Raw genomic sequence first — 9,762 nt, 5'->3', positions numbered from 1 at the left:
ACATTGTTGATAACACTAACCAGTCTCAGACTTAGGTCTATGCATTAGTAAGTGTGATGGTGTTCATGAGGTGTTGCTTCGAGACAGGATGAATACAATTATTACAGTATACCCACTACAAAAAAGTAGACTACACCACTGGTAGGGCGTGGTTTGGGATTGGGCCATACACAGGGGCCGTTTCTCAATCGCGAGGATGCTTGCTTGGTAGCACATGTCTTCCGAGTCACTTCCTTCAGAAGCTAGGCCAGAATGCTTCCTGGCATTCGGAAAACGAAGAGTGGAACAGGCTAGCAAGTGTGCAGGTGTGCGTCATATGAGAGGCCCCGCCTTAGATTTTCCGCCACAGATTTGGGGAAATTGGTCCGTGCGCAAAGCACTGTGGGGATTTGAAGGACGCAAAGTCTACCCATGTGCAGCCTCGAAATTACCCCCAAACCAAGCACGCGGCCTCGGTGGAATTCCAAGTATTCTGGAGATTGGAACAGTCCTTCGGTGGCACTCGATGACGTAATATCCTTGAAATATTGGCTTGGAAGCCAGTTTCCTCGCGATTGAGAAACGGCTATGCACTTTTTTTGGCCCCCCCACTTCTAAAATGAATCCGGCGCGCCTGATGGACACAATTTCCTGAAGTAATCTTCGTAATAACTAGCAAACTAAAGATCATGTACATCCACTGCACACATAATCTGAAATAACAACTCATATTTCTCGCATCAAATGACATCAAAACGCATTTTAATGGCCAAACTAACTTTAAAATAGGCATTTTCCACCGAGAATAAAACGAGGTTCGGCCATGTTTTCTTTTTCTGCAGGGAGAAATTTGAAGATTACGTGACATAGACGCCAGCCATTGGAATGAATGGAATGCAGTTGGAGGTCAACCAATCACAGAGCTTGAGAACTAATCACGGGGCTTGTCAAACAGAGCAGATGGTGTAGTCCTAAACGATAGCTGGGGATTCTGGGTAGTATAGTGTCTTCTGCCATCCTTTACTCCGAATTTTTTTTAGTTTCTCCGTACCGAAGGGGAAAATTACAAAAGCATTGCACACAATTTAAACCAATCAATGTTGTGTAATTAACAAGGATAATCTGGTGTTTTTTAGTCGATGAGTAGTGCAGATATCACTGTAAAATCAATCGACAGTAAGGGGAATACTTACTTCCGGGTGTACAATTCTCCGTTATCCAATGGGAATGGACGCTCACATTGCCTTTAAGGGCCGCCGACACAAATGAATGCCGTGCTTCCATGAGAGTCAAATCCCGCCGCAGATGGGAATACATTGCAATCAGTTGAAAGCTATTTGCCTCTCTTTATGAAGCTGAAGGAGCCTAGGAGCGTCACAACTGCACGCCACGGGACCCTGACCAAGCGTCGCTCCTGGACGATTATGGAGTGAGAGTGTGTTGGTATGTGTCACATCAGGTGTGACTGTGCCTTTAAGATGGCACCGGGAGTTTGGGATGTGTGAACCGGATACAGTTGTGTTGTTGTGGTGTTGTCATGGGAGCGTATGCAACAACGTGTTCAATATTCACATGCATGTTTAGGGATTAAGACATGCATGTTGTTGTCTAGTATTACAGCTGTTAATTCACGTTGCAGGATATAGTTGTTTTCGGGATGGTGGGAAACGGTATTTCGATCTCTCTGTTTGTACCTATGGTCTGTACACACAAACTGAAAGATTGACAATAAAGTTGACTTTGACATTGATAGTGTAACTGTCTTCACTTTCTGTTGTTTATTTTGTTACACGTTGTATTTTTGGTTCCTACCTTTTATGTACAACATTAATAGGGGCGGAACTAATCTGCGGTGTTTTGTGTTACACCTGTTTGTTTAATCGACGCACTTGATAGTCGCAACTGCAGAGCAACGCAGAATGTAAAGAAAATCTAAGGAAACTAAGGGAAAAATGCAGTTAAAGATATCAGCCCCTCTAGATGACTACTGTAGCAGCCTACGAGGTACGTTTTTGTGCTGGTTGTTTGTCTAAATGTGTGTGTTTGAGCTGCAGGTTATATGTATGTATGCTATGCGCTAGCTTTTGCTACATGCTATTGTTAGCTTGTGCTACATGCTGTGTGGGATATTTGTGCCGTTTATTGTTTTATTTAGCGGCATTAACAGTGATGACATGCATATATTTCATATTCATTTATTGTTTACCTTTTATATATTTGTTGTCTTACAACCCAGTTCTCACGGGTTGGAATAGTACCCACAAGAATAAACCCCGTATTTAATCAAGACCTCAGCCTCGTGTCATTTACTGGAGGGAGCTACAGTGAGAACTCGACTGCTCCGCATGAGTAGACGAGTAAAACGGCGCCAGACGGCAGCGATCCATGGACGGCACAGGACATCTCCGTTGCAGCGTGTGCATCTGTAGCAGCCATCTACACAGCAGCACAAGATCCAACTACTTCTGGAAGGTCCAGGTGTTTTAGTGTAAATGTAGGTGCAACAAAGAGACTTTAAAGTGCCATACAAAGAAAATGGGACATTTGCATTGTTCATATAATCTGTGTTAATGTTATTTACTTACCTTTCTAATGGAAGTTAAAGGTTGTTAATATTGATTTGTGTATTAAGGTATCTGCAGTAAGTATTTGCAGACTAAGTAACAAAGTACATTTAAAGGACAATATCTTTCAAGTAATAAGTGTTGAAGAAATGTACAAGTTTTTTTGGGGTTTGCCTATATCATTATCACTTGTGATTTTCATTTAAATAAGGCTCAATAGCTGTGTATAAGCTTAAGATAACTCAAAGCTAATATCTAAATTGGCTAACTACTTAGCTTTAAAGATAATTAAATATTAGAGTTAAAACCAAACAAGTAAAATGTCAGATGTTGAGTCTTACACTAAGAGTGTTGAAGTGAGTGTAGTAGAAAACGAGCAACCACAGGCAACTGAAGATCCGAAAATGGATAGCCTTTCCACACAAGAGCCACAAAGGAGCCAAAGAGTCCGGAAGTTAACGGAAAAGGGCCAAGAACTGCACGATGAGCAAGTAACAAGACTTGTACACCGTTTCAGTGTGAGCTACAAAAGGTGGAAAGATATCACAAAGGAAGCCAAACAAGCGCTAAGTGGTCAATGCTCTAATGACCTGCTGCATGAATACATCACTAAGGTAAGGAAGACCTCCAATGATGTGAATATTGCTTATGAAGAGTTGAGGCTCATTGACATTCCCGACCATGACACACGTCGCAGAGAAGACACCTGTGAAGCAGTTACAAAGACAATCATTGAGACTGCAAGAGAACGAATAGACACAAGAAAGGACAAAAGTCATGAGGAAGAAGAAATTGGTAAAAACCAGACAGAGTCTGTATGCAAATCTGTTGCCTCTGTTAAGAGAAGTAATGGCTCTCATGTCACCAGGTCCTCGACTCATTCTCGTAGCAACTCGAGAGCCACATCAAGAAGTTCATTCCTCTCTTCTATCAAAAGACAAGAAGCCGCTGCTGAAATTGCTGCAAATGAAGCGACTTTAGAAGTAATGCTAGAACAGGAACAACAGATTGAAGAACTTGATATACTGGAGGCTGAAGCTGCTCAGTTAAGAGCCAAACAGATTGCTGAAGCTGCTCAGTTAAGAGCCAAACAGGAGGCAGAAAATGCTGAGAGGCAAAGAGAGTTACAAGCCAAGCGCAGACAACTAGAGCGATTAGAAACAGTAAAGAAGCTAAAAGCTGCAAAGGCGAGACATCAAGTATATGAACAGAATGCATGCTCAGACGAAGAAATTAGCGAGCTGCTCCATCAACATGTTCCTCTGGTTGTGAAAGAAGAACTCAAGCATAAAAGCAGTGAACTGCAAAACCACTCACCACCTCAAGCTGCGACACAACAAAAACAAGAAGACAGTACTTCAGCTCTGGTCAGAGCTCTTGCAGAGTCCATCAGTGCAAGTCGTCTACCTGTACCTGAACCTACAACGTTCAGTGGTGACCCACTGAGGTTCAATGACTGGAAGGTCTCCTTTCGTACACTCGTTGACAGGAAAAACATCCCAGCTGAAGAAAATATATACTATCTAAGAAAGTATGTGGGTGGTCCCGCCAAGAAGGCCATAGAGAGCTACTTCCTGCTAGGCACAGAGTCAGCCTATCATGCCGCGTGGACCATCCTAGAAGAGAGGTACGGTAATCCTTTCCTCATTGCTAAGGCATTCAGAGATAAGCTTGATGCATGGCCCAAAATAAGTTCCAAAGACAGCGTAGAACTTCAAGAGCTCTCTGACTTCCTTCGCAGCTGTGAGGCTGCCATGTCACAGATCAAAGGACTTGAGGTACTTAACGACTGCAACGAAAACCAAAAGATACTTGCTAAACTTCCAGACTGGTTGACCTCAAGTTGGAACAGAAAGGTCACAGAAATGGAAGAACAAAATCACACGTTCCCAACCTTCAGCCAGTTTGTTACATTTCTCACACGTGAAGCCAAAATAGCTTGCAACCCAATAACATCTCTCCACGCTCTAAAATCAAGAGAAAGCGAAAAAGGCAAGATTTTAAGGAACAGAAGTCCTGGAGCAAACGTATTGACTACAGACACAGATGAAAGAGCAGACACCACAAACTGTCTTTCCTGTGAGAAGGCAGGACACGGTCTGCATGAATGTTACAAATTCAGGAATGAGACAATCTCTGAGCGAGTCAAGTTTGTTCAAGAGAAGAAGTTGTGCTTTGGCTGTTTAAAATCTGGCCATCGCTCAAAGGAATGTCAAAACAGAAAGATGTGCGAAACATGCGAAAAGGGACATCCAACTTGTCTCCACGACAATCGCACCAGAGAAGAAAGAATGTCAACAAACCATGACGGTGCAAGAGAAAGCACAATGGAACGTCCACAAGGTAACGCGGCAAGCACACCACGTGAGGCAACATCCAATACTCCAGAGTGTTAAAGACCCCCATACATCCACAACCGTTCCCGTGTGGGTGTCAGCCACAAGTGAGCCACACAGGGAAATACTTGTGTATGCACTCCTCGATACACAGAGTGACACAAGCTTTATCCTTGAAGAAACGGCAAAGGCTCTTCGCACAAAGAACGAAGCAGTGCAGCTAAAGCTCTCCACAATGGCTTCAAGAAGCACAGTCGTGTCATGTAGGAAGCTAACTGGTCTCCAAGTGAGAGGAATCTACTCAGACAGGATAATACCTCTGCCAGTAACCTACTCAAGAGAATTCATCCCTGCAAGCAGAGACCATATTCCCACACCAGAGACTGCAAAGGCGTGGCCTCATCTTGAACACCTCGCAGATGAGATCGCTCCTCAGCAAAGCTGTGATGTTGGCCTGCTTATCGGCTACAACTGTCCTCAAGCTCTCGCCCCAAGAGAAGTGGTGCCTGGTGAAGAAAACCAGCCCTTTGCACAGAGAACAGATGTGGGCTGGAGTGTTGTCGGCTTTGGCAATCCCTGTCTCAACATTGGAGATATGATTGGAGTAATTCACCAGGTAACCGTGAAGCAAGTGATACCAAGTCTCCAGTCTTCAAACCTCCCAAGGGAAGTACACTACGTCTGTAGAACACAGATTAAGGAAGTCTCACCTGCAGATGTCAGCGAGGTGCTGGAATCTGACTTTGTCCAAAGAGCTTCTGAAGATAACCCTGCAGATCAGGCCTCCAAAGGTCTCACAGCACAGAAACTTCAAGCCTCAAATTGGTTCACAGGCCCAGACCTACTTTGGTGGAGAAGTCAAAGTGGGAGAGATCGTGAGTAGTGACCCAGAGCTTAAGAAGGCCCAGGTTCATGATACCCAGGCAAACAAAGTAAAGTCGCTACTAGATCACCTTCACAAATTCTCAGACTGGTCAAGAGTGGTTAAAGCCTTTGCCAGACTCAAGCGCCTTGCAAAGGAAATAAAAGGTCTCAAGCCAAGGTCCTGTGAAGCCACACGCTTAGAGGAGAGGAGAGAAGCAGAGCTGACCATAATCGAGATGGTTCAAGAAGCAACACTCTCTTAAGAAATAAAGTGCCTTCAGCAGCATAAGGAGTACCATCTCCAACAAAGACGGAGTGGATCAAGGAACGCAGAAACGTCAAGGTAAATGACGTTGTCATTCTGCAAGACAACACTATACCACGTGGCCAATGGAAGCAAGCCAGGGTTGTGGAAGTGTACCCAGGAGGGGATGGAAGAGTGAGAAGGCTCAAGCTGCTTATCAGCGACTCTACCCTGGATGGAAAGGGAAAGCGCCTCGCTAAACCTGTCTACCTCGAAAAGGCCTATCCACAAGACGGTGTTGGAAGCAGACTAAGACTCAGTTACTCTCACTCTCACTCTGCACTTAATAGGTCTAAAACGAAATAGTTAGTTTTACATTAATGTATATCGGTTTTCTAAAAATGTTATGGAAATCACAGTTGATTTGGTGGGAGTGTAACTGTCTTCACTCTCTGTTGTTTATTTTTTTTCCACGTTGTATTTTTGGTTCCTACCTTTTATGTGCAACATTAATAGGGGCGGAACTAATCTGCGGTGTTTTGTGTTACACCTGTTTGTTTAATCGACGCACTTGGTAGTCGCAACTGCAGAGCAACGCAGAATGTAAAGAAAATCTAAGGAAACTAAGGGAAAAATGCAGTTAAAGATATCAGCTTCTCTACATGACTAGCAGCCTACGAGGTACTTTTTTGTGCTGGTTGTTTGTCTAAATGTGTGGTTGAGCTGCAGGTTATATGTATGTATGCTATGCGCTAGCTTGTGCTACATGCTATTGTTAGCTTGTGCTACATGCTGTGTGGGATATGTGCGCCGTTTATTGTTTTATTTAGCAGCATTAAAAGTGATGACATGCATATATTCCATATTTATTTATTGTTTACCTTTTATATATTTTTTGTCTTATAACCCAGTTCTCACGGGTTATACGACTAGGTCCCACAAGAATAAACCCCGTATTTAATCAAGATCTCAGCCTCGTGTCATTTACTCGAGGGAGCTACAATGATCATTTTTTTATTTTCTGTGGCGCAAACGGGCTTCCATACAAACAGACGGACACACTAAACCAAAAACAAAACCTCATTGGTGGAAATACAATAAATGATATACAATATGTATACATTAAAACAAACAAAACAAATGCCTAATGTTTGCCCTTTAAACGATCGCCTCAGAAGATGTAACTGTCATTCTGATTTTAGCACAATCACCGCGACACATCAACCTCACTTCAAAATCATGATCCAAATAATTAGTTAGTTGAATTACTTTTCTCTCAGAAACCTCACAGACAAATCTGAAAAGTAACACAGGCACTTTGTGCACGAACAACAATCACCCGAATGTGCATCTGAAAAATCTATCCATTTAGAGACAGCTGCAGAGCAGACGCAGTAAAATTATGTTGTGACTTGCCTGCAAAGTGAAAATGATGAGCGTCCTTGTTTCTGCAAGCTCTGCAGTTAAGAGTCTCACAAAAAAAAAAATAACAGCAGCAGGGCCAGGCTCTGCCGCAGTGAAATCTCTCCCTTCAAGTGTAATTAAAAAAACTACTGGCAAAGGAATGAATTAAAGGCTCCCAGTAGCATTGATAACCCTGGCTTGGCAACAAGCAAGGTTTTTAACAGGCGCCTAATGTGTCTGCTAAAAGGCCATTCATTATGTTTTCTCCTGTAAATGATCAAAACTCCTTTCAGTAACCTCAATAATGATCTTTATCGGGAGTGAAAGAGAAAGTGTTCACAAAGACTGAAAGGAAAAAAAACACCACAGGCGACGGCACTTGGATGGGCTAAAGGCTAATTGTGTCTGAAATGAGATTTTAAGCGGCTGAATTAGCAGAGGGTGCAGCGCATGGCGGCTGAGAAATTGAAGTAAAATGGAGAGAAAATAAGCGCAGGTCACTTACAGATAAGCATGCTAGCTCTCTAAGAGTCTGGCTCTCTGTTTGTGCAGCTCTTTAAACCACACAGGACGCCGTCTGGTGATTAATTAGGCTGACTTAGAAGAGCAAAGCCTGTCATTACTTAGCGTATTCGTCGCTCGTTTCAGTAATTTAGACACTCCTCTGCAGAGCTGCTTACAGTGAGTCACAGAACAAGATTGAATTCATACATCAGCAAATAAAAGTCACAGAAGGAATAAAATATTCCCTAAAATGATTGTGCAGGGTGGAGAAGTGCAATGAAAAGAAGCATTACAACAAGACAGGACTGTTTTTAAGGCAATTGGGAGAAAATACAAGTGAATATGTTACAGAGCCTCTTTAACAGATGAGTTCCCAGATTACTTGTGAAAAGAAGGAGTAATGTGAGGATTCAAATGATGGAGGTAGAGAAGGAGGACAAGCTGGAGATGTGGAGAACAGTGTTTATTGCACAAGTAAAGGACTAAATATGATGTAGCATCTCCAGCTGTGCACTCAGCTCTGTCAGCGCGTGTGGTCGGCATGCAAATACGGGTTGATGGATGTATCTGCTGTGGTCTAAAGGGAACACGCCACAGAGAGGGGGGGGGCTGTGGTCGCTCGAAGACTAATGGGCCGATTAAGCGCTTCAAGGAGGCAGCCATTTATTTGTTGTGTGTGACTGGATGAAGATTCACTTCATTAATAAGGGCCGGCACTTACCAACATTGTTGTTTTGTTTTTTCTTCCCTCTTGCTCTAAAACAAGTTTCTCTCCTCTTTGGCTTATTGTGTCTGTACCAGGAGAAAATGAATGGAGGCTTGTGAGACAAAAGCAGCAGTGGAGCGTTAGGACTGCATCACAAAATCCAGGCATAAAGACAAACAGTGAGGATTGATCGAACTGCGATAACAACAACAACAACATAAACTGAGAATTATAAATGCAAATGGAACGATGTGTTAGGTGCCTCGCATAATCTATTATCTTCAGTTGTCTGAAAATCCCTGAGCCAGTTCCTCTTGGGGGCAATTTATGGTGCAACTCCTGTAAATATTAAATAATCTCCATTAAAGCCATCACCAGAGCAGTAGCTAATAAACAACATTAATATCTAAAGGGTAAATATAAGTGGGTGCATCTGACGTATATCTCGACAGTGTTTCATGTGATGTGAGTGTTTCAACATACAGTAAATTGTCTTTTGTTCATGAGACAGAAATAGAGTCCCTCTTTCTTGAGCATTTTCTACTCGTGATTTTTAGGAGTGTTTCTCTCATTCCTACCACAGAATGTAGACTGACACAAGATAGCGCAAATAAAGTGTGTCATACAATTAAATTAAAGGTTTTGCAGTTTCTTCAATGCTTTTTTAATTTGGTCTCTTTTTAAACGAAAACAACTAGATGACTAAATGTAGGTAAATGGTCAACCCAGTCTCATGGCATTTCGTGTTCACCAACACGATTTTTAATCTATTGATTCGTGTTCACCAACACGATTTTCCCCTTTTTTTCGTGTTGCACAGCACGATTTTAAAAGCAATGTATTTCTACTGGTAATGTGTTTCGTGCCTGCATTTGTTTCCGTCTGTGAGGAAAATAAATGGGGCTCAGAGCCTCAGAACACTGAAATCTGTATTTTTTAAATCTTTTTTTCCTTCTAATTTATTATTCTTTTCAAAATAACACACTGTTATTTACTCAGCAATAACACACAATTATCCTTGCTTTTATTTATTGGTTTAATTCCATAATCTCGGGCTTTGTTGGCGTCCTTCAGGAACTGAATTTCAAAATAAAAATAACCGGAAACAGACGTAGGCATTTCGAGCGCTTACCCAAGATCCTCAGCTATGGTTTAAGCTCG

The sequence above is a fragment of the Notothenia coriiceps genome, unplaced genomic scaffold, assembly GCF_000735185.1.
Source record: "Notothenia coriiceps isolate Sejong01 unplaced genomic scaffold, NC01 NC01_scaffold00032676, whole genome shotgun sequence".
NCBI lineage: Eukaryota > Metazoa > Chordata > Actinopteri > Perciformes > Nototheniidae > Notothenia > Notothenia coriiceps.
The sequence above is the reverse complement of the archived record's forward strand: the minus strand, read 5'-3'. Positions refer to the sequence as shown.